Raw genomic sequence first — 21,141 nt, 5'->3', positions numbered from 1 at the left:
AGGGAAAATGTGACAGCAATTTTTCTAACCTGACCAAAACTGAAATATCAAAAACTTTATATGGAAATTTGACTCTTTTACCTGAACTGAGCAACACATGACATCTGTTCATAGTTGTACATCAGCCTGACTTTCAGGTGGGGGAACTTATTCTTCAGACAGTTATGAACTGTTGGAAAGAATTTCCAACCTAAGACATGAAGGCTGAACACCCTGATTTCAGTTTAAATATTTGAAAAGGTAACCATTTTTGGGGGGTTTAGAAACAGAAGTATAGTGAACAGTGGCATTGATACTGTGTCCATCTCTGTCATTCTGGTTTTACTCTGAGTTTACTACAGCATTAAGAAGTTCTAAAAATTTTAGTCTACATCTGGATTTAGAATTCTCAAGGTGTCATTTAACTTCTTTGTACCTTTGGACGTATCACTTTAAAAATATAATTTCTTACTGCTAGAATAGTTTTAGTATTTCTATTTAATTTATGAATGAACATGTATGTTTCTAGCTGCAAGTACATTAATTTGATAATATCTATATAGAGGGTGTTTTTTTTTTGTTTGGTGTTTTTTAACTTTGCAGGTCTAATTTCCTGTTCTGTGTGTAAATTTTACATCTGATTGGATGTGTTTGTAGGTGTTCATTGGTATGTCTAAAGTCAGGAAGTGAAAGTCCTGTATTTTAAAGTGCTAACTATGATGGTGCATGTCACACCTAACACGAGATGCTAGGTAGCTGCCATTTTGAAAGTAGGGTCACTCATCACAGTTCCTAAAAATGGATTTAAGAGCCTGATCTTAGAGTCTATTAAAAAACAAAACAAAACAACCCAAACCATGGCGTGGCATTTCAAAGAGCTGGTGAACTGTCACATTGCCTACAGAATTATTCTTAAATATTTGTTATTACTCTCACTTTCTAAGAAAGTGAGACTTCTACTAAGGTTTGTCTCTTTGCCTTTTTCCTTTCCCTCCTCCATGGGTTTTGTACTCTTTTGTCTCTCTCAGTTAAATTTGAAAGGTAAAATTCTCAATGAATATCATGTTTTATGAAAATCTGTGACTGTATGGAGGAAAGAAACCCAGATCGGTGCCAATTTTGAGAAAAAGGCAGGCAGAACATAGCTGTTATACATTCTGTTTGGCAGTGGCTCCGTGGCCAAACAAAATGTGTGCAGCCCCAGACTAGTCACAGCACAGTTTCTCCTGCCAGATAATAGGCAATGTGGAGAGATCTGGCCATTTGCAGTGAGAAGAAAGAATGTGGAGTTATAGAGCAAAGAGCATAAATCTGTAGGAAAGCAGGTTTCCTTCAATCTGGTGCTTACAGGACACCTTGGGTTTGCTATTGCAAAAGAATAGAGGACCAAATGCCAGAAGATCTTAAAAGGATGTAAATTGCTTGCTATAGGCAAACAAGAACATCTTGTTTGCCTTTTTTTTTTTTTTTTTTCCCTATTTACTGAGCATTTTATCCTGTATGGAAAAAATCATATACTATTTCAGTCATCACAAGCTGCACTGAACACATGAGATCCGTACTAATCTTTCATATGAGATGCCCAACTGCAGTTAAGTTCTGTGTAAATAAAAAGATAGGGATGCTGAGATACTAAATATGATAATGAAAGTTAATTTAGAGGAAACCTACTTTTTCCAGCTGGGAATTTATCCAGAACTTAATTCTTTTCTTGGCTCTGAAGTCAGCATAGACATGTTCAGATGAGGATAAAAGCTTGATTTTAAAGCAGTTCAGTATTTTCTGTTTGTTCACATTTAAAATGTCTGGGTATCCCATCTTGCCTCGGACAAATTGCCTGCTTCTGTAGACTTGGGATTACCTTTCTAAAGATGAGAATGATAATACTGAAAATACTAATGCTTGCCTATTCTTTTTATTTAAATATTATTTATAAAGAGCATTTTAAATCTCGGCTGAACAAGCTGCATCAATGGAAATTAAGCACTGTTGCCATTTATGATTTCACCGATTACATGGATATGGCTTTCTAAACTGTTAGAGCTAGTGTCTAAGATAACCTTCCTTCTCCTAAAGTCATTCAAGATAAGGAAAAACAGCAACTGATTTTCGTTAGTATGCTTTTGTTTTATAAGCTGAATGAGTGCCAGGTTATGATAATCAGCAACCAATCATTTATTTATTAGAGGAAAATAGAAACGTGTAACATTTGAGTATCAGTTGCCTTTTTACGGACTATTTTAGAAAGGTACTACTTCTAAATATTCTCCTGGGTATTTTTCAAGATAGGAATTTTACCACTACCGACTGGAAATCGTAATGACTTGGTCACTGCAGACAGAAGTCCATTCAGCAACAAGTTTTGGATGGAGTTTGTAGCTGAATTTAAAAAGTTATTAGCAATTAGTATGTACTCTATACTTTGAAATGCTGAATAACAGGGGGAACACTATATACATGCTTTTTAAAGCAAAAAGAAAAAAAAAGGTGAACTGTTAAAATCCTGCACGTCAGAAATAGTGCAGGTTTGTGCATGTTTAATGTAGGAAGAAGTTTATACCGGGCCCCTTTTTGCCCCAGTAGCCCTCTCCTTCTTATTCATTTTAAGTGATCTTGCGTGCAGTTATGATCCTGAAGGTTATCTAAGGACTTTGTTTTTAAGGAACTGTAGTTCTAGTTTGGTGTGATGTCTTCGTGGTAGGGGTAACAGACACAAAAGTTCATGGTTCTGTGTGATAGCTTTGGTTCTGTCTAGGAGCAAGTTTTGCAGAAGCCTCATTGTCGATCACAGAGTATGCTATGGGCACCAGCATGAAGAAAAAAACCAACCAACCAACCAAACAGAACAACCAACCAGAAATTAAAGCAAACAAAAACAGTCCAGCTGATCATGCTAATGATATTTTAAATTAATGATAAGCAGACAGAACAATAATGTGAGAACCAAAATGCAAAATTCTGTTTAGAAGATGGAAACTTTTATTTCATTCTTTTGAAGTAACATTTAACTATGTGTTTAGTTAGATTTCACAAGACGGAAGCACGTGCAAATGGGGATAGATTTTTCTTAACAGCTCAGTGGGATGGTTGACACTAAGGCACGCCATCGGATTTTAAAAAGTACCTGATCCTCTTTAATATACAGACAAATAATATATAAAATATGCTTTAAAATAGCTCTTACATTTTTTCATGGGAAGTGTTGAGGGCACAGTGCTTCCAAAAATGGCTGTTGCATAGGTGTCTGAGATTGCCATTTGGCAATACATCTGCAAGCTCTTGTGCATCTGAACCTAACTGCCAGTGAGAGACTTCTCTGGCACTTAGACACCGTGGCTGTTCTCTGATATCTGCTGTGCATACAAGTTCAGTGCTCAGGATACCAGTCTTTTCCCCTCTTCAGGGCATTTAGAGTTTGAGGACTTCCTTAGAGCAATCTTCCATTATTATAGCTGGTAGAGCAGAGCATAAAGGCTATAGTGCAAGTGGCATACGAAGGTCTTTTTGTGTATTTCTGAACACCCTTTTTGGTGCATAAACCATGGGGATTCTCTGAAGGAAAAGATTCTTCAGTACATGCAGTAGCAAATTATTGTTTCTAAGCAAGGGTTTTTTTACCTTCGTCAGGGCTTTCCCATTTCATGCCCGTTCAGTAACCAGGGACCAGACCAGTAGTGTGCTTTTTCTTTTAGCAGCATGTTGTGATGTTAGAACTTGCTGCAAAATCATGTGTTTCATATGGTTTTTATATTTTAATCACATTTTTTAAAGTGTTTCCAGATGTAAGCATATATTTGGTTACAGTTTACTGCACATGCTTACACACTGATAAACTGGTAAAGCCTGCATCCAACAGCCTTTAAATCAATGCTTGGCTTTCTATTGACTTCCAAAAGCTCTGGTTTGGGCTGTTGGACTCCTGTTGTTGGTATAGTCAGTGGATTCAGGTCGCCAGTTTTCTCAGAGGTGTTCAGTAACAGTACAATCGTTGCAATTACAGTAGCTTAGTAACGTGAGTCCTACTGCAAGAGGAAATGATCTTCCTTTTCCTTTCTCCTCCATGAATCAGACATCTACTCATGCTTCAGCTGGCTCTTTCCAAAGATACGCGGTGGGAGGTAGATGGAGCTGCTTATTTGCACAGAACCCCTCTTAAAAGTCTCCTGGTTTGGGGCGGGGTCCCTTGAGAGTCTAGTGTGCTAAACAAGACGAAAGCCATGGGATAGGTACCTAATTGCCACAGAACACATTTCCTGGAAGAACTGGAGGCTTTGGGACAGATAGAAGCTCTCAGCTCATAGGTAGAAAAATCAAAAACTTGGAAGCTTGTCGCCAAGGTAAAATAGAGTATTTTGTAAAGGCTCAGTGAGACAAAACTGAGACAAAGAAACTTTACTTCATATGGTTATTCACAGTCAACAATAAATTGGGAGAACTGGGAAGAGATTGATGCTGAAGTCTGTTCAGGTCGTGCCATGAAGGGGCATTTGTCAGTAGCCTGAGGAAAATCTTCAAGGAAAAGATTCTGCAAGGGAAGCACAGAAATGTTGATCATCTATGTGAACCGCTTCAAATGTGGTAAGGTGAACTCAGTCTTGGCTAAAAGGCTGGAATTTTACAAAAAGCAGATTTTATTTGGTTCACTTGGGACATCCCAAATGTTGATAAACTGGAAAGGACTGTGCCAGTACTTCTGTCATATGGTGACAGAGAAAAACATGTACAACAGAAATGTACTGTGCAATGAATCAAGTAACACAGTTTCTATTCAGATCACAGCCCTGCGGGTAGATTATATATATAGTAATTTTAGCCCTCTTAGAAGCGTGTTGCTAGAATTTCTCTATAAAGTGGAGAAATAACAGAAGCCTGGTAATTAAACACGCTGAATTAAAAAAAAATTGGAGGGAAAATATTTATTGCAATAAGATTGAAACACTTAGAATCTTTCCAGTTAGAGTCTCACACTAGCCTTTGTGCACCAGTGGCATTTAAATTAAAACCAGTACGTTTCCATAAATAGAAAAGTTGGTTTTGATGAATGGAGAAATTTATGAAAACAGCTTCCATTTGAAATCCCTGATTGCATCTATAAAGCAACTCCTTTGAACAGTATCCTGCTGGCATACTGCTGATGACAATAAAGCTAAATATAAGTACAGAGAGATATCTGCAAATGTGTGCGTGCATATATATATATTTATATATATAACTGCAAATTGGAACTAATTGGGAAACTCGGCTTATCTAATTCAAATGCAGATGCGATCTTATGATCCCGTTCCCCAAAATCTGGTCAGACAGATATAAATAGAGTTCCTTGACAATGTAGACAATAAGCAGCGCCCACTGTACCACCCCCATTATCACAGCATCACAGAATGGTAGGGGTTGGAAGGGACCTCTGGAGATCATCTCGTCCAACCCCCTGCTTGAGCAGGGACACCCAGAGCAGGGGGCACAGGAACGCGTCCAGGCAGGGTTTGAATGTCTCCAGGGAAGGGACTCCACAGCCTCCCTGGGCAGCCTGTGCCCCTGCTCTGGCACCCGCACAGGAAAGAAGTTTTTCCTCATATTGAGGTGGAACTTCCTGTGTTCCACCTTGTGCCCATTGCCCCTTGGCCTGTCGTTGGGCACCACTGAAAAGAGTCCAGTCCCATCCTTTTGACACCCACCCTTTAGATATTTATAAGTATTGATAAGATCCCCCTTCAGTCTTGCCTTCTCCAGGCTGATGATCAGATTATAAATGCAGCCCTGCCACAGTACACATGAACACCTAAACACAGCTGCTGAGAATGGACATGTTGGATGATATGTCGTGCTAACATAGTCTGGAAACCAAGGGGTAGAAATCTAAAATTTTTATAAGAGGTTATTTTTTAACCTTTTTTAACCTTTTTTGCTGTTTCTTGTAAAAAGGGTGTCTTGGAGTCATCGTTTCACACTACCTGCCTTTAAAAAAGAAACACTAATGCTACATTTTACTATCTATTTATTCACTACTTTAAATTTTATAATTATTCATATAATTAAGGTTAGGATGGGTTTGATGCATTGAATTATTCCTGCTGTATCTGTTTTTCAAATTCTACAGTGAGGAAGTAAAGTTGATCTGCTTACATGTGCGTTTAAAATGAATGCTGAAGCAATCTTCCATCAAAATACTTGTAATAAGGAAGGAACCATTGCTATATGAAACCTGATCCTTTTTTCAAGGTGAATTGTGGTAAAATAACAAAGACAAACATAAACTGCAAGTCTGAATCCATCACTGATGTTGCCTACTTATTTAGTATGTATTCAGAGGAACTGATAAGGTCCCTCTTTTAGTGCTTGCAGTCAGTGTAGTTGAAGGCAAGATTAGAGGCTTTGTTTTCAGGCCTTTTTTTTTTTTTTCATTATTCTGCTTTTGCTATCTTGTAGTTATGAACATAACTTATTGCGTATTCATAAGGAGAATTTTAGACCAGTGTATGATGTCTTTGGTAGAATCCATAGAGCATCTACTATTCTATAAAGGGGCTATATTCAGACTGAAAACAAGTATTTACTATTGACCATTTTGTATATTTTTAAGCATATTAATATTTTCTGTGCTTCTGAACTTGGAAGAAAAATATAACTTGGGACAAAGAAGTTTTGCTTACCTTTTATTTTCCTTACCTTTTAATCTCAATAGCAATAATTTTCTAGATCTTAAATACTTTGGTTATTAAGCAATATAGTTTTTTGCAAGTGATTTACTTATTGCAGCAAATGGCTAATGCTCTCCTGGAACAACACAACTGCAGGTGTACAGCGTGTGGGGAAAAAAAACCTGAAAGACCAGCACTAGGGATCACTGGATTTTTTAACACAGAGCTCTCTACTGCAAGGAACTTATAAAGGTACCACTGGCAACTTGGAGGGTGCATTGTGGTTTTAAAGTCCTGAGGTCATGAGATTAAGTAAAAATCTTAATATTCAGTAAAAAAAAAACCAAAAGGTGCATGTCCAAATTGTTATAGAAAGAACTATAAAAGATTACTTTAGTATGAATTCAAGTCATCAATACAAGGTAAAAAATCCACCATGAGTTTTGATTTCATTTAAATTTTTAATATCACAATCCTTTTAAGTCTTACTGTGAGTTTGTAGATGCCAGAGTTTTAGCTTCTGTAGAGGCATACAATATGCATGTGTATATATACGTATAGAAAAGCAAGACATTACCTCAAAATGTCATCTGTTTTCTCTGGTCCTTGCTAGCTGAAGGTAGCTGAACACATAACAAATGGAGCAGAAAACAGAGAGCAAAAAATGGTAATTGGCAATTTAATCGATAGATAGACCGCAGTGTAAACACCTGTTGACGTTTGTAGCGTCTGGGATAACGGGGAAAGGGTTCAGTGCTGCTTCTGCTTTGTAATGCTTTAGCAATGCTTGTAGGCATAAAGCTGCCTTAAAACCCCAATTAAACAGGGTTTATGACTGCTTTGTGTTAGTGATGTGATGCCACAGATCAATATGTATCAACGAAACTAGCCTATTGTTTTAATTTTTTTTAAAAAAAAACAAACCTGAATAACATAAAGTAATCCAAGTGCCTTGTGTCTGAATGCAACATGTTCCATATGTTGGATGGTCTCTCCCTCCCTGCAAATTAACCACAAAATAAGTTATTTGAATGAACTAATTGGTTATAGGCTGTTTGGCCCATAAGGTCGATTTGAATCATCTAGCAGCTGGAAGGCGTAGATGCTGGAGACTCAGACCACCGTCCTAGTCAGGGTGAGAAGTGGTGCACAGCTGGGGAAGGCCCTGGGCTGAGGGCTGGCAAGGGAGGTAGGCAGCAGCTGGAGGGTAGAAGCGTTGCGGACCTGACAGTGAAGATTTAGATGAGGAGAAAACCTGAAGCTGGGAACAGGTTTGTGAAGATTTACCTTTGTGGTAGCAGCTCCTACACAGAGCTTTTGCCCAAAAGCTTTTATCTGGTCACTTTTAAATCTTCTCATCCACCTCTTTTCCACACCTGTATATACCAATCTAAATTGTGCAGTGTATGCCATGTGTTGTATGCCATAATTTTACTATATATGTTATTTTTTGCTGTTCTGCTAATTTAATATATAAGGCAAAAAAAGGTATCTTTAATAAGTCACTCCCCAATATGGGAATCACAGCATATTAAAGAACCAGTATTTCCATGAACAATACTTGGCAACTGTGACTTCTCATCAGAGCTGTTAAGAATGTTCTACAAAGTCTATTGGATTACATAAGCCTAAATCATTGTTACATGTAGTGGGTGCTTGTAGATAAAAAAGAAAAAGCAGAATTAAAAAATTGTGATAATTCAGGCTAACCTTCTGTGTGTAATATGAATGAACTCCTATTTGAAGTATGATTTTCAGAACACAAGATCCAATCTTGATTTAAAAGTGTCAAGGACAGAGAACCTATCATCACCCTTGGGAAGGTGTTCCCATGGTGAAGTACTGTTCCCTGTGTATCTGCATCAAATATGTGATCTGAACTTGTCTGCTGGAGCTTGTTTGTAGTGTTGCCTGTCAGAGCCTGCAAGAGCCTCCTGTCAAAACTCTTTTAAACAATGATCAAGCCAGACATAATTTTCATAGGATAAATGGAACTGCATTAAAGAGTTTCTTCCAGTCGTTTATTTGTGAGGCTCTACAGTGAGTTTTTTGAATTGTACACACCAGAGATCAATACTGCCTTCCAACGCTAGATGCTTGAGTGCCACGTATGCAGTTAATCCAAGCTCTCCAGTCCTTCTTCCACAGAGGCCTCCAGGGATGTATTTTTCCCTTCAGCCCTGACAGCGCATCGGGAGCTCATGCTCGGCAGAGTCATGTCCACTCTTAGTGCTAAGTCTTTTTAAGCATCGTTGCCCCCAGCATAAACTGTCTTGCTCTGCCAAGAGGACCCTACTCTCTTGCTTAATTTATAGATATTTAAATTGGCTCTCAGAGTGAAGTGACTTCCCAGAGGCTCACAGTGGCAGAGGCTGGGAAGAACAAACTCCTAAATATCATGCCATGTCCTTGCCGATAGACTATTAATTTACTTGTTTCTTCCCCTGTACTTTACGTTCTGTATGACTGAATATTTTCCTGGTTTCCCTGCACAGGCTGAGGCTGAACATGCTCTTTCTTATTTATTTGGTCTAGTTTCATCTGATGAACAAAGTATATTTTAGGGATTATAAGGTGTTTAACCCCAGCTGGCAACTAAGCCCCACTCGCCACTCACCTACAACCCCCAGGTGGGATGGGGGAGAGAATCGGAAGAGCAAAAGTGAGAAAACTTGGGAGCTGAGATAAAGTCAGTTTAATAGGTAAAGCAAAAGCTGTGCACGTAAGCAAAGCATAACAAGGAATTCACTTACTGCTTCCCATGGGCAGGCAGGTGTTCAGCCATCTCCAGGAAAGTAGGGCTCCATCACGTGTAACAGTTACTTGGGGAGACAAATGCCATCACTCCGAACATCCCCCCCTTCCTTCTTCTTCCCCCAGCTTTATACACTGAGCATGATGTCACATGGTGTGGGATATCCCTTTGGTCAGCTGGGTCAACTGCCTTGGCTGTGACCTGTGCCCTCCCAGCTTCTTGTGTACCCAGCAGAACATGGGAAGCTGGAAAAGTCCTTGACTCCGTGAAGCACTGCTCAGCAATAACTAAAACATCTCTGTATTATCAATACTGTTTTCAGCACAAATCCAAAACACAGCCCCATACTAGCTACTGTGAAGAAAATTAACTCTATCCCAGCCAAAACCAGCACACCCTGCATGGGCTGAGGCTGTACATGCCCCTTCTTTTAGATTTGGTCTAGTTTCATCTGATGAACAGAGTATACTATAGGGATTACAAGGCAATAATGCTATTTCTAATCATGTTTATTATTATTTCTACAAAATCTTATCTATAGGGTTAATTATTTCCTCTAGTTGTGTGATGAATAAAATATTAATCTCAAGTATATTACGAAATGCCTCCCATCTCATTTAACTAAGGATTAAATTTCTTTCATTGCTACTGGGCCCTGTTCAGGGTGGTACTCTTCGCCTGCTTCCTCTGGACAGCTGATATCATGCTGGTTTGTAATATTCATTAGTAGTCCAACACTTTTTCCAGGGATAACCTCTGCTTATGCCCATTTCAAATGCTTCTGTTTTTAAAAAGTGCATCAAGTAGTTAATTATTTCAAGAAAAAGGAGCTTGAACTTGAAACCCATTTCATGGGCTGAATACAGAGAAGGTAGAGGGAGCCTCTGTCTTCCTGAAATGGATTAACATTACCGGCATGACACCCTTGCACTAGGGGCAGATGCTATCGTTTCCCTTCTCAGATGATAGAAGACTGTTCCCTGGTGCTAAGTGGAAGAGTAAGACTGCTTTTTTAGGAATATTCTGTCTTTAAATGCTTCCCTTTGAATGGAGGAGGTGCTTTATTGAAAAAAGCAAATCTCAATTCCTTAGGGTATCAAACAGTACATGAAAATAAAAATGAATCCCATGAAAAGCTGAACCAACTTGAAGTTAGCAGGTATTCTCAACAATTTCTTGAACGGTTGTTCATCTCCTTGCAATGAAGGTGGCATCTTCGTTCAGTTATCATTTTCTCTTGAAATTCTTTGTTAAAACAGTTTTCTGGTGTAAGTCATACAATTGTAGGTCTGCAGTCAAGCGCAGCTCTGCAGAGTCTGACCAAAGGCCCAGGCAGTGCAGCGAGCTGCCAGTGGTGGCAGAGAGCACTGCCTCCCTTGCGTCAGGGAGCCGTGTGGTTGATGCGATGTGGGTGGAGAGGGCAGTGGCTCCCCGTTTCTGGTCACCTGGCATCTGCGATGAACATTAACATCTCCCACTGCTGGAGGGGACACATTTTTGCCTGTGGTTACACACTGTCTGGCAGCAGGAAGGCTGAAACATCACCAGGGCTACCAGCTATCACCATGAAGGAGAATATCAGCACGGGCAGGGAGAGCTGCTGTGTCGAGGGGAACTAGACAGTACAGACAAGTCTTCAGGGATGTAAGGCTCCCGGGCCATCATGCAGTACCCTGGAGCAGTGTGGCATAGATGTCCATCATCAGGAGTTCAGATCATTATCTCTTTGTCCTTCAGGTGGTAACTGGCAGGGCAGGTGGAGAGGTGACAGTGCTGTCTTTGGGCTGAGGTACATGCCATACTGGGTCTGGAGGAGACCCCTGAGGCCAGGCCCAGTGCGTGCTGCTGCACCCCTGTGCTACATCCTCTCCAAGGGTGCCAGGCTTTGAGGGGTGGCGAGGCACCCCTCAGCCTTATGATAGGCATCAGGCTCACAGCACTGTGGACCAGACTGTAAGTGGCTTCAGCAGCCTCAGTGGTGGGCAGAGGTGGTCACAGCACATTCCAGCATGTGCCAGCTCTGCTTGGCCACAGTACAGGGAGCAGGAATGGGACTGGGTCTCCCTCTCCTCGCTGGAGTGCAGGGGGCCGAGTCCCCCATGCCCTTCCCCCTGCTCTGACCTGGACCCCCTCTCAAAGGGGGAACATGGTGACCAGCACAAGGTGTTTTAGGAAGAGCAAGACCAGCAGACAGACCTTTCCTCTTGTAAAATCTCTGTTTCTGGGCTGGCTGGTGTGAAATGACTTCTTGTGGCAGTTCTTGAATTAAAAAAGCAAATGGTATCTATGTGCTATGGTACAAGTGCATCAGAAGCACTTGGAGGATTAAAATAACGACTCGTTGCAGCAAAATAGGACAGGGAGATGAACGACCGAAGGAGACATCTTTAGCCAATACAAAGTTGTTGGCTTTTTGGAGGCATGTAGAAATGTATTTTACACTACACAGAAATGCTGATTTTTCAGAGTTGTAGACCTGCTCTCCAGTTTCTATGTTAAACTAAGTAAAAGACAACCTCAGTTATTTTTATACATTAGCTTTTAGTTTTGCTTTTCACCTACCAGGTAACGAGTCCTTATGAAATTAGAAAAGCAACATTTGTCTGGCTTGGGTAAATAGAAAGACTGGCTTGTCCTTAAGTGATTGATTGCTTTTAAATGACTGTGAAAGCTCCTTTTAAATGGGTCAATGTAAGTGACAAAGTAAGCAAAGCTACTCCTTTTCCCCTCTTTGTTGGGGTGGCTTTAAATTTTTTGGTATACACTTACGGTGGGGAGCTTAAGATAATGCACCTCAAACAGGCTTCCTAAATGAAACACAGTTACTACGATACATGTAATGAAGTTTAACAAGTTTTCCAATTTTCCTTTTAGATCCTTTTTTTTTCTGGCATTGTAACCTCTGTAAAGGTCAGAAACCAAAGTACTTTCTGCTTTAGGAAGTGTTTGGTTTTGGTTTTGGGTTTTTTTGTTTGGTTTTAGGGAGGAAAATAGATGATAATAATAGCATCTCCAATTCTGAGACAAGGGAGAAAAATACAGTACTTTAACAGCTTTATTTTTTTTTTTTACCCCCACTTTTTGAAGATTTCTGCAGCTAAAACAGCCAGGAAGAGATGAACCAATTTTGGCAGGGAATTCTGTAACGGTTCACAGAGAGGCTGGGTTTGATTTTAGTGCGTTCACTGTTAAGCATGGACAGTAAAGTTTAATACTAAGCATTCAAGCTGCTCGGTTAAGAAGTCTGCTGAGCATGCTCATACACTAACTTTAGCTGCATGTTGGAAAGCCAGAATTTGAGGTATCACTAGGAATTAGAAAGATAACTGGAAGGAGGCATCAGCAGATAATGCAAACCATACCAGGGCTCAGGTAAGGGTTTTGCTTTTTAAAACTGAGCATTGGTCTCCCCCCTGCAGTTTATCATAGAACAGTAAGTGGTCAGATTACGCTGCCTATCAGCAAGGTCCTAACTCCGCAAGACAGTCTATGTAGTGCCTTGATTTATGAAGCCAACATTTAATAGAACAGTCAAGTATATCTATTCATACAACCTACCTAAATTTGTTCACCATTTAACTATGTAACGTTCACATTTTGTAACTGAAATTTGCTGCTATGGAATAATTTACACCACTTAAAGTAAACTGTATAGTTAGCTGACCTTACGTCTAAGGAGAGCACAAAGTTTCTGTTTTAAAACTAAGGAAAAGTGTTTTACAGAATGAGTGTTCCAAGGTCTGTTTTCTGAGCCTGTGTGTGTTTGACTTCTGTCATAATGCCAGTGTCGTAGAGGAGCTAGGCCCACCATAGACCTCATCATACGAAAGCAAATTTTACTTTGCTGATGTACCATAAAAGTCTGATATCTTTGGAGAACTGTCTAACAAGTGTAATGTAATAAAAAATATACACGTACTGCCAATCGTCAGAAATGTGAGGGGAGGTAAAACTGCTGAGACTGAAAGAAAAATCAATACAGTTGGTTAACCTCACTGTAGGATTAGAAACCTTGTTCCTGTGCCATGTATGTCATTTCTTCTAAATAAATCCTAGTGCAACTTCCTCCCTGGTCTCCCACCAAGTCTCTCAGTTGTTCCTGTCCACCCTGTTTCTTGAGAAAAACAGGTGCCTAGTGGCATTTCTTCAGAATTGCTTCTTTGATCACCGGTGCTTCTACTCCAGAGCAACATCTGCTGAGTCCTGAGTTGTCCAGTATCTTCCCAGAAGAGAGGTACCATGACAGAAGGAATTTGTGTGTCTTCACTTGTTGCTGCAGAGGAGAGCTTAAATCCATGCTGTGGAAGCACTTACAAAGGGCATGGATGGGGACAACTCAGGCAAAAACTCAGAAGGGTGTTTGTCGGGACAGAAGAAAAATAAAACAGCTGCAGCTCATGTGGGCCTCCCAGAGGCAGCTGAGGCCTGACATCTTTGGCCCTGCAGCTTGCCAAAGAGCAGTTGGATGCAGAATGAGGATTTAGGAGAATGAATAAATATTTGGGAAGTGCAGGAGTGGAATGAGTCTACTTTACCATGTAACTTGTTTAAAGAACACAGTTTGGCAGCCAGAACTGTTTGCAGGTCAGTTGGATGCCCAGTGGGGAGTCCAGGGTACCCGTCAGTGCATTTAGTGGTTCTCTGCCTGGTTGAAATCCTAGGTCTGTTACAGATGTTTGGTATACAGCTACTTTTATAAATCACTAATATAAAGTGCAAGCTGTAATGCTGGCTAGCAGGAAAGAAATGGTTTTAAAATATGTTTGCAGAAAGCTAGGAAACCACTGAATATTAGTTTCAAAAATCTTGCATCTGTATGGTTTGACTCACATGTCAACTTTACAATGTCAAATATGTCATTCATTACCCGATGGTCTGAGGTTTTTTGTTCATATTCGTGTGGCTGATATTGCAGTGGACTGTGCCAGAAATGTGATGGCTGCCCACACTAAGAAGTACCACTGGATCCTGCTGACGGTTCAGGTCAAATCACCCCTGAGTAAACAGTAGTAAAGGTCCATTTGTTTGAACAGCTTATGTTTGCTTCATACGTCTGAAACCAAACTAAAGATTTGACACTACAATTCCTTTACATCTTTATAAGAAAAGCTGCACTATGCAGAAAGCTTATCAAGATCTTAAAACTTTAAATGTAGCTCTTCAGAGTTAATCACAATTATAATTTAATGCATCAGTTTGCATGTTTACATTAGCAAATATTAGAGTGCAATAGAAGCAAATCTGAAAAGCAAAACTTTTGGACCTGATGTCCACGCCTGGGGACACTTTTGGAGGTCTTACTTCACATTAGGTCCAGTCTGGCTCTGTAGACTGAGTGTTCATTTATGATCAGAGGGTATACTGTTATAAACAAGCAGCTCCACTCCTTTTTTAACCTCATTTTTATTTAATATGTGGGGTTTTTTTCTCTGGAAGGAGATACATATGATGTTCTGATATAGGTTTGGGGAATATGCCTGACATATAGTAAGTAGTCCAATGAAATGCAAATTAAACTTATTTTGATTCAAGAGGGTTTTAAAATGAGATTCTACTTTACAAATACTGCACATTTTGATGAGGTTTCACTACATATTTTACTGAAATTAATGTTTTAGGGCCTTGGAGATTGCAGGCTGAAACAGGTTGCAGGCCATCTGCTCAATATGTTTTCTGTGATGGCAGCCAGTTCCAGGTGCTTTGGAATTTAGAAGTCCCTATATTAGATGGCTGTGGAATAAAATAACCCCAGGGCAATGTCTTTGAGGTCCATATCATGTTCTCTGTTTGTTATATTACCTTAAGCAAAATATTTTGAAAACATTTTAGTCTGACAACAAATATGGCTTACTTTATACATACCAAGACATTGGCAATACAAAAGACCTCTCTATGTCTGAGCTTTAGGTACTGACAACTTACAGGCTTCACTACAATATCTTCAAATGGCTTAAAGCATACTCTACAGAGAGGACCTACAAGTTCTAAGTTTACTGAAATTATTTTCTAATTTCTATAGATCAGTTGAGTCAATTTTGAAGCCATCTTGTCTGATTAAAATACTTGTATTTTGTTAATGATGAAACAAGTTTCTGTTCATCGGAATTTTTTCATTTTGCACATAGACATGTCCCTCAGCAAGTTGAGCTGTTGGGCCCAAACTAGCTATGGAAACACAGTACCCATCCTTTACCTCCCAAAAGGGTCTCACATTTATAGATGTTAATAAAATAAAGATTTGCGTTCCATGCCTGACTAGAATTTGTGTAGCCTTTTGCAGTCATTCTGCATCAGTAGCTACCTTGAATCTTTTGGATTATGCTTTCTGAAGTTGCAGCTAGGGCATTTGAAATTAGTATTTAAATATTTGGGGGAAAAACCCTTCATATCTCCAGTGAGATGGGCTTGTAAGCAATTGCAGTGGTGGTGGTTTTCTATATTTTTTATTATATATAATATTTCTCAGTACAGTGAGATTTCCTGTATTTAAACATTATTTGTATACCTTCCTTTGCCACTGGCAACACTTTTTTCTGCTGTTCACTTCACCATGCATTTATGAACAAGCATATTTCGTTAGATTTCCCTTTGACATTTGTATATTTTTTAAAAACTATAAATGCAGTAACTTGTTGCTCAACCCCCTGCAGAAGACCTGGTTTTGCTCCATCTGTTCCTCCCAGGCTGATAGGGAAGGGCAGGATGGCTGGCTGCAGGGATTGCTTATGCAACCCAAGTTGGTGCTTACAAAACACGATGCCCAAGACAGTAGTGAAACTTTCCACTCGGACAACAGGGGTGCCATTTTAACTTTCTCCTCCTTCCTCTGCGTTGTGAGAGCATTGGACAGCATTCACAGCTCACTTATCTGTTGACAGGGAAGAGCTGTGGAAAATAAAGCAGCTGGTGTTTTGGAAGCCTTTTCTTTTTTCGTGAAAATGGGGCTGAATGCAAAGAATTTATATTTTGTTGTGAGTATGCTATATAAACCAGAATGAAGCTGAAAGTTGTGTGTATGGCAGAACTGCCCACATATCCACCCATCTTCCTGTTCCTATTCTCCAAGCTCAACATGAGAACATCCTGAAAAAATCTAGTTCTACCCAAACCTTACATTTTTGTATTCTGTTCGAGTCTAGTTGATGTTTGGGCCTTCAATAAAATACTCTGCAGGTCATCTAGCTGGGCCAGTTGTTTCCTTGATCTGTATTCCTTCCCACTCTTCTCCCAGTAAGTACCCTCAGACTCTCCTGAAGCTGTTTTAAACTTTATCTTGCTCAGAAAATCATTCCAGTAGTTCTTATTTCAATAATATTAACAAAGCTGTCTTTGATGAAAGGCAAAACCTGTAATAAGGAGCAGTGCCAGGAGTCTTGCTAGTTCCAGTACTGAAACCAATGTGAAAATGAAATTACTTTTCACTTTACTGTGGGACAAGACGAAGGAATAATTTTTTGCAGTGTGAATACTTAAGTAAAATGTGTGGGAGATATACCATTTTGTTCAATTTAACAAATAAACCAAAAAGCTCCACCTTCTTGTCGAGTGACTATTTCAACAACTTTTATTTTGAAATTCAAGACAGTGGATTTTTATTCATGTCTCTTTTACTAAGCATGTATATTTTGAATTCTCAAAAGCAGTAATACAAAGGTGAGAAATTAATAGCATGCTTTGGGACCTTTGCTGTGGGTTTCTTGCAGTGGATCTTGATTTCTTTTTGATATATTCAGGAATGGTAGGAGGCAGTAATTGGTAGAGAGAGACTTGAGCAGAGTCAAGAGGACCTCTCCTGTCCCTTCCACAAACTTTTAGCCTGCTTCTCTTTGGGAGCAGATAGTTCATTCATGCCCATGTCATGTACTGTCTAATGCTGAGCTTATGACCCTTACTGCCTCTACATGCTCCCTTTTAAGGAGACTGCACTTCTTAAGGGCAGCGTTGAATTGGAAACAACTTTATGGACTTGCTTTTTGTTATGCGAATTAACTACTTGAATTACTTGTCTTTCTACTGTGTTTATGGACTTGCCCGTTTCTTATATGAACCAGTTTAATTAGCTGTGTCAGTTCCAGTGCTTGCAGAAAGATTTACAATGGTTGATCTTTGCTGATATTTCCACTCCACAGTCTCCGTTATATGTAGCATTAGCTCTCCACAAGGGAACATACGTAAGTGGAGACCGTGCTGTGATGATTTCTTAAGGATTCTGGCATTTGTGTGCATGTGTGTTGGTGTGTGTGTCTTCCATCTGTAAGTACTATAGCTATATAAGAAGTACTATAGCTATATTGGAAGTGATGATATTTCTGATTAATTCCCCTTCGATATTTGGCTTTAGTTATTGGTTTACGTAGCTTCTTACTTAGTGGGAATACTGTCTGCTGAATATCGTAAGAAAAATGCTGATTTAAGAAATACATAGAATATTTTGAAATATTAGATGGTACAGCTATTGCTTTAACAATCTTTTATGTTTCTAGCAATATTAAAAGTCCAGATTGCTGTTTAAAATCTCTTACAGAATATTTGAAATATACCCTCAGTTTAAAAAATCAAACAGAAGCACTGGGTTTGTACAATGTTTTCTATCAGAATTATAAATATTTTTCTCACTTTTGTTTTTTCTTCCTCTTTGGCCTTTTGTATGCCCCTAGTGCCAGCTTTCCTGCTGAGTGTCCCAAAACAAAGAGTTTTGTTTTTGAAGGTACTTGAGGAAAAATATTGCAGCTTCTTATTTTGGAGTCGTATTTCTCTGCATTCTGCAAGACTCGTTACCTTAGACTACGAATTGGTTGAAAGAGATGCTCTGATACGTAACTAAAGAGATGTCATGATCAGAATCTGTAATGGAGACAATCTTCATCATTATTTCAAGGGATAATATAAGTATTGTTCTCCTTAGTGTAAAGTAATAATTTTGGGAATTTTTCAATATCAAATTAGGCAAGACCTTAAACGACATGGACTTTTAAAACTGGTTTTTTTTGCACTGAGGAGAAAGTTGTTTTTCTTCTGACCTGTCGTAACTGCTGTTAATTTTGGTGTAGCACGTATCACCTACTTTGACATGTAAGTTTACAAAAAGAAATATGAGGAGTTGGTGTGTTAACTGACCAAGTAGATATGGGATATTTTAATATTCAAATTAATTTTTCTCCAGAAGCCTTAGAACTATCTGTGCTATAAGAAGGAAAATGGATAAATAAATGCAAAGGAGAGTTATCAGTGTCTTCTCAAAAAGAGGGATTTTGAAGCAATGTGGAAATGCCTCCTTCCTAAATAACATGGTCAGGTGAGTTCGGCCCAATGACTTGACGGTAGCTATGAACACAACATTTGGCATGTGACTTAATGATTTAAAGTTGCCAAGTTAGCCTTTATTGGCACAATAGTGTTGAAAATTCAGAAGGCTTTAATTCCAGCATCATTTAAATTAGCCTTCCACTGCTGTGTTCAGCTAGATTGCAAAACAGAAATCATACAAAGTTAACAGACATCCAGTCAAAATTAGCAAAAGACGTGCTTTTCTAACTGCCTTTTATTGCCTTCCTTTTCTAGGTCTTTAGGGATTTTACACTGCATATCTGGAAAAACAAGTCACCGTTTAAACACTAAGTCTACAGCTTGAATGGTAAGGGATAGCTGCATTACTGTGTTGTTACTACTCCATTAGTGTGAAGCTGATGAGTTGGATAAAGGAAGTGCAATTCCAGTTTCTTTGCTTGGAACTTTCATGCTTTAAGTCAATGTACACCTGAAAGAACTATTTTTTTGAAACTCAGATAAGTAAAGCACACAATTTTTAATCACTTGCACACTTAAAACGATGCACTTGCATAGAGTTGAGGAGACTCTTAAGCTCCAGTTGACCTCACTGCTATTCCTTGGACTTTGTACATAGGCCTTCTGTTGTATAGATTTGTATTTTTTAACAAATTTAATGTTTTAAAATATTCACTATATGGTTGCTTAGAACTCCTGTTTTGCATTGTCCAGGATTACAGGTTTTGCCTTCAGGCTGGCAAGAGTAATCTATGAATGGTGCCTGGCATTTTCCACTCTAAGATCCCGCTTTCAATTTCTGGCAAACTGTAATTTTTGAAGTTAAAATTATCCATCATCTTCACTCTTCCCCTTCCCCTCCTGCCAAAGGATTCAGAAATCTAGAGGAAACCCTTCCTTGCACTAATAATCAGGCAACCTCATCCAGATAGAAAGTGTCTTCTGCCCTTCAGTTAATGTAGCAGGACAGAAGGGAAGGTGCATTTGTACTACAAAAATTGCTCAAATCTGGCCGTGTTGCAAGCTTTCAGAATGCTTCAGTGTTTACATGCTCAGTGGAGAGCTCTAGACCTTCACAGCTGAAGAGTTGTATTCTTTCCACATTGAATAAACGCCAGTTTAGGACTGAGCAGAATGCTACTGGCTGTTTCAATCAGGAGCTGCTTCGGGCAAATTTGGATTTTGGTATAGAAGCCCCAAACAAAAAGCAGGTTGACTGTATCTTTCTTGGGCTCTCAGTGACTGTGCTTCTGGGTCTGACTCAAGTGCAAACTGGACACAGAAGGAAGTTAATTAGGTTGGTATCCTTTGAGAGATATTTATACATGGAAAGAACTGGGCGTGTGTTTAAGAACCAGACAAGAACAAGAGTGCACTGAAGGAAAAGTAGTCCCTGGATTTCCAAGGGGGTCTGCTCCAGTGCTTCAAAAATGTGCTCTATGATTCTATGATTTCACATTTCAGTACGTCTCACAAGGGCTCAGTTGGTCTCTTTTAGGTTTCAGTGGGTTTCTGAAGACTTCAGAGACACTGGCGTTTTTCATATCCACCTTTTGGCCTGAACACCCTAATGGTGAACTCTGACACCAGTTCTCCAATGCTTCTGGTGTACCCACTATACCAGTCAGGAGAAAACTGAAGAAACAAGGTTCAGAACCCTCAACTATTTGTTCAACTTATGCCTAAGTGAAAGGATAAGCAAAAGATAGAATAGAAAGAATAGCAAAGATGATAGGCAATGGCAAAATCGGTTGCATAAGGGATTACAGTCAATTTATTCACATCTGTTACTGCATAAATTAGCAGCACGAGGGACCATATTAGAGGTTTAGAGTGAAATGAATCAAATGAAAAAAATTCACAAAATTATCCTAAAAATCTTGTTAAACATTCATAGATAGTAGATGCTTTTGATTGATTTTTAAGAATAAAAATCTGACCTTCTCCTCTGAGTGCTTGTATATGAAGCCTCTGGCAACCCAATTTATCTTTGGATCCTGTTTCAGGACAAGCTGGCCCTTTCAAAGCAGGCTTCGGAGATATTAAGATAGTCTGAAACATGCAATTTCCTAGGGAAGTAGCCTGGGAATACAAGTCCAGCAGAAAGCAAACAAGCAAGGCTGGAAATTAATCTTTTGGAGGAAAAGCCCAGTAGGAAAGAATGAAGATGCCCATCTTAACTCCCTACTAAAAGACATGCAGGATGATGCCTGCAAGGGATTGCTAGGCAGGGGAAAGCACATGGATGACATTTGGAATGTATTTCTCTGAAACAAAAAATGTAACCTAAAACTCATGCCCTGAAGAAAATTAACTTAACTCCTATAGCTCATACAAACTCTCTGAAACACTAACCAGTGAATTAAACCTCTGATTTAGAGGTTTCTCGGGTAGCTAAAAAATATATGAAATCTTCAGTGCAGGGAAGCCTTTTTTAATACATTTGTACGACATCAAGCACAGTGCCAAGAAGTGCTGGTTCCA

The 21,141-nt window shown here is 39.3% G+C and overlaps 1 long non-coding RNA gene across 4 annotated transcripts in view; it reads left to right on the top strand.

The window, feature by feature from the left end:
- Nucleotides 1-21,141, top strand: part of LOC142061119 (uncharacterized) — a 248,412-nt gene that overhangs the window by 8,051 nt on the left and 219,220 nt on the right. For 2 of the 4 annotated variants that reach the window (XR_012662065.1, XR_012662067.1), the window contains exon 2: nt 18,934-19,006. The exons of the other annotated variants lie outside the window; for them this stretch is intronic. This is a non-coding gene — a long non-coding RNA (uncharacterized LOC142061119). The remainder of the gene's footprint in view (nt 1-18,933; nt 19,007-21,141) is intronic. 4 annotated transcript variants of the gene reach the window in all.

The sequence above is a fragment of the Phalacrocorax aristotelis genome, chromosome 1 (genome assembly GCF_949628215.1).
Source record: "Phalacrocorax aristotelis chromosome 1, bGulAri2.1, whole genome shotgun sequence".
NCBI classification, from domain to species: Eukaryota; Metazoa; Chordata; class Aves; order Suliformes; family Phalacrocoracidae; genus Phalacrocorax; species Phalacrocorax aristotelis.
This window is presented reverse-complemented; position numbering and strand designations above follow the sequence as displayed.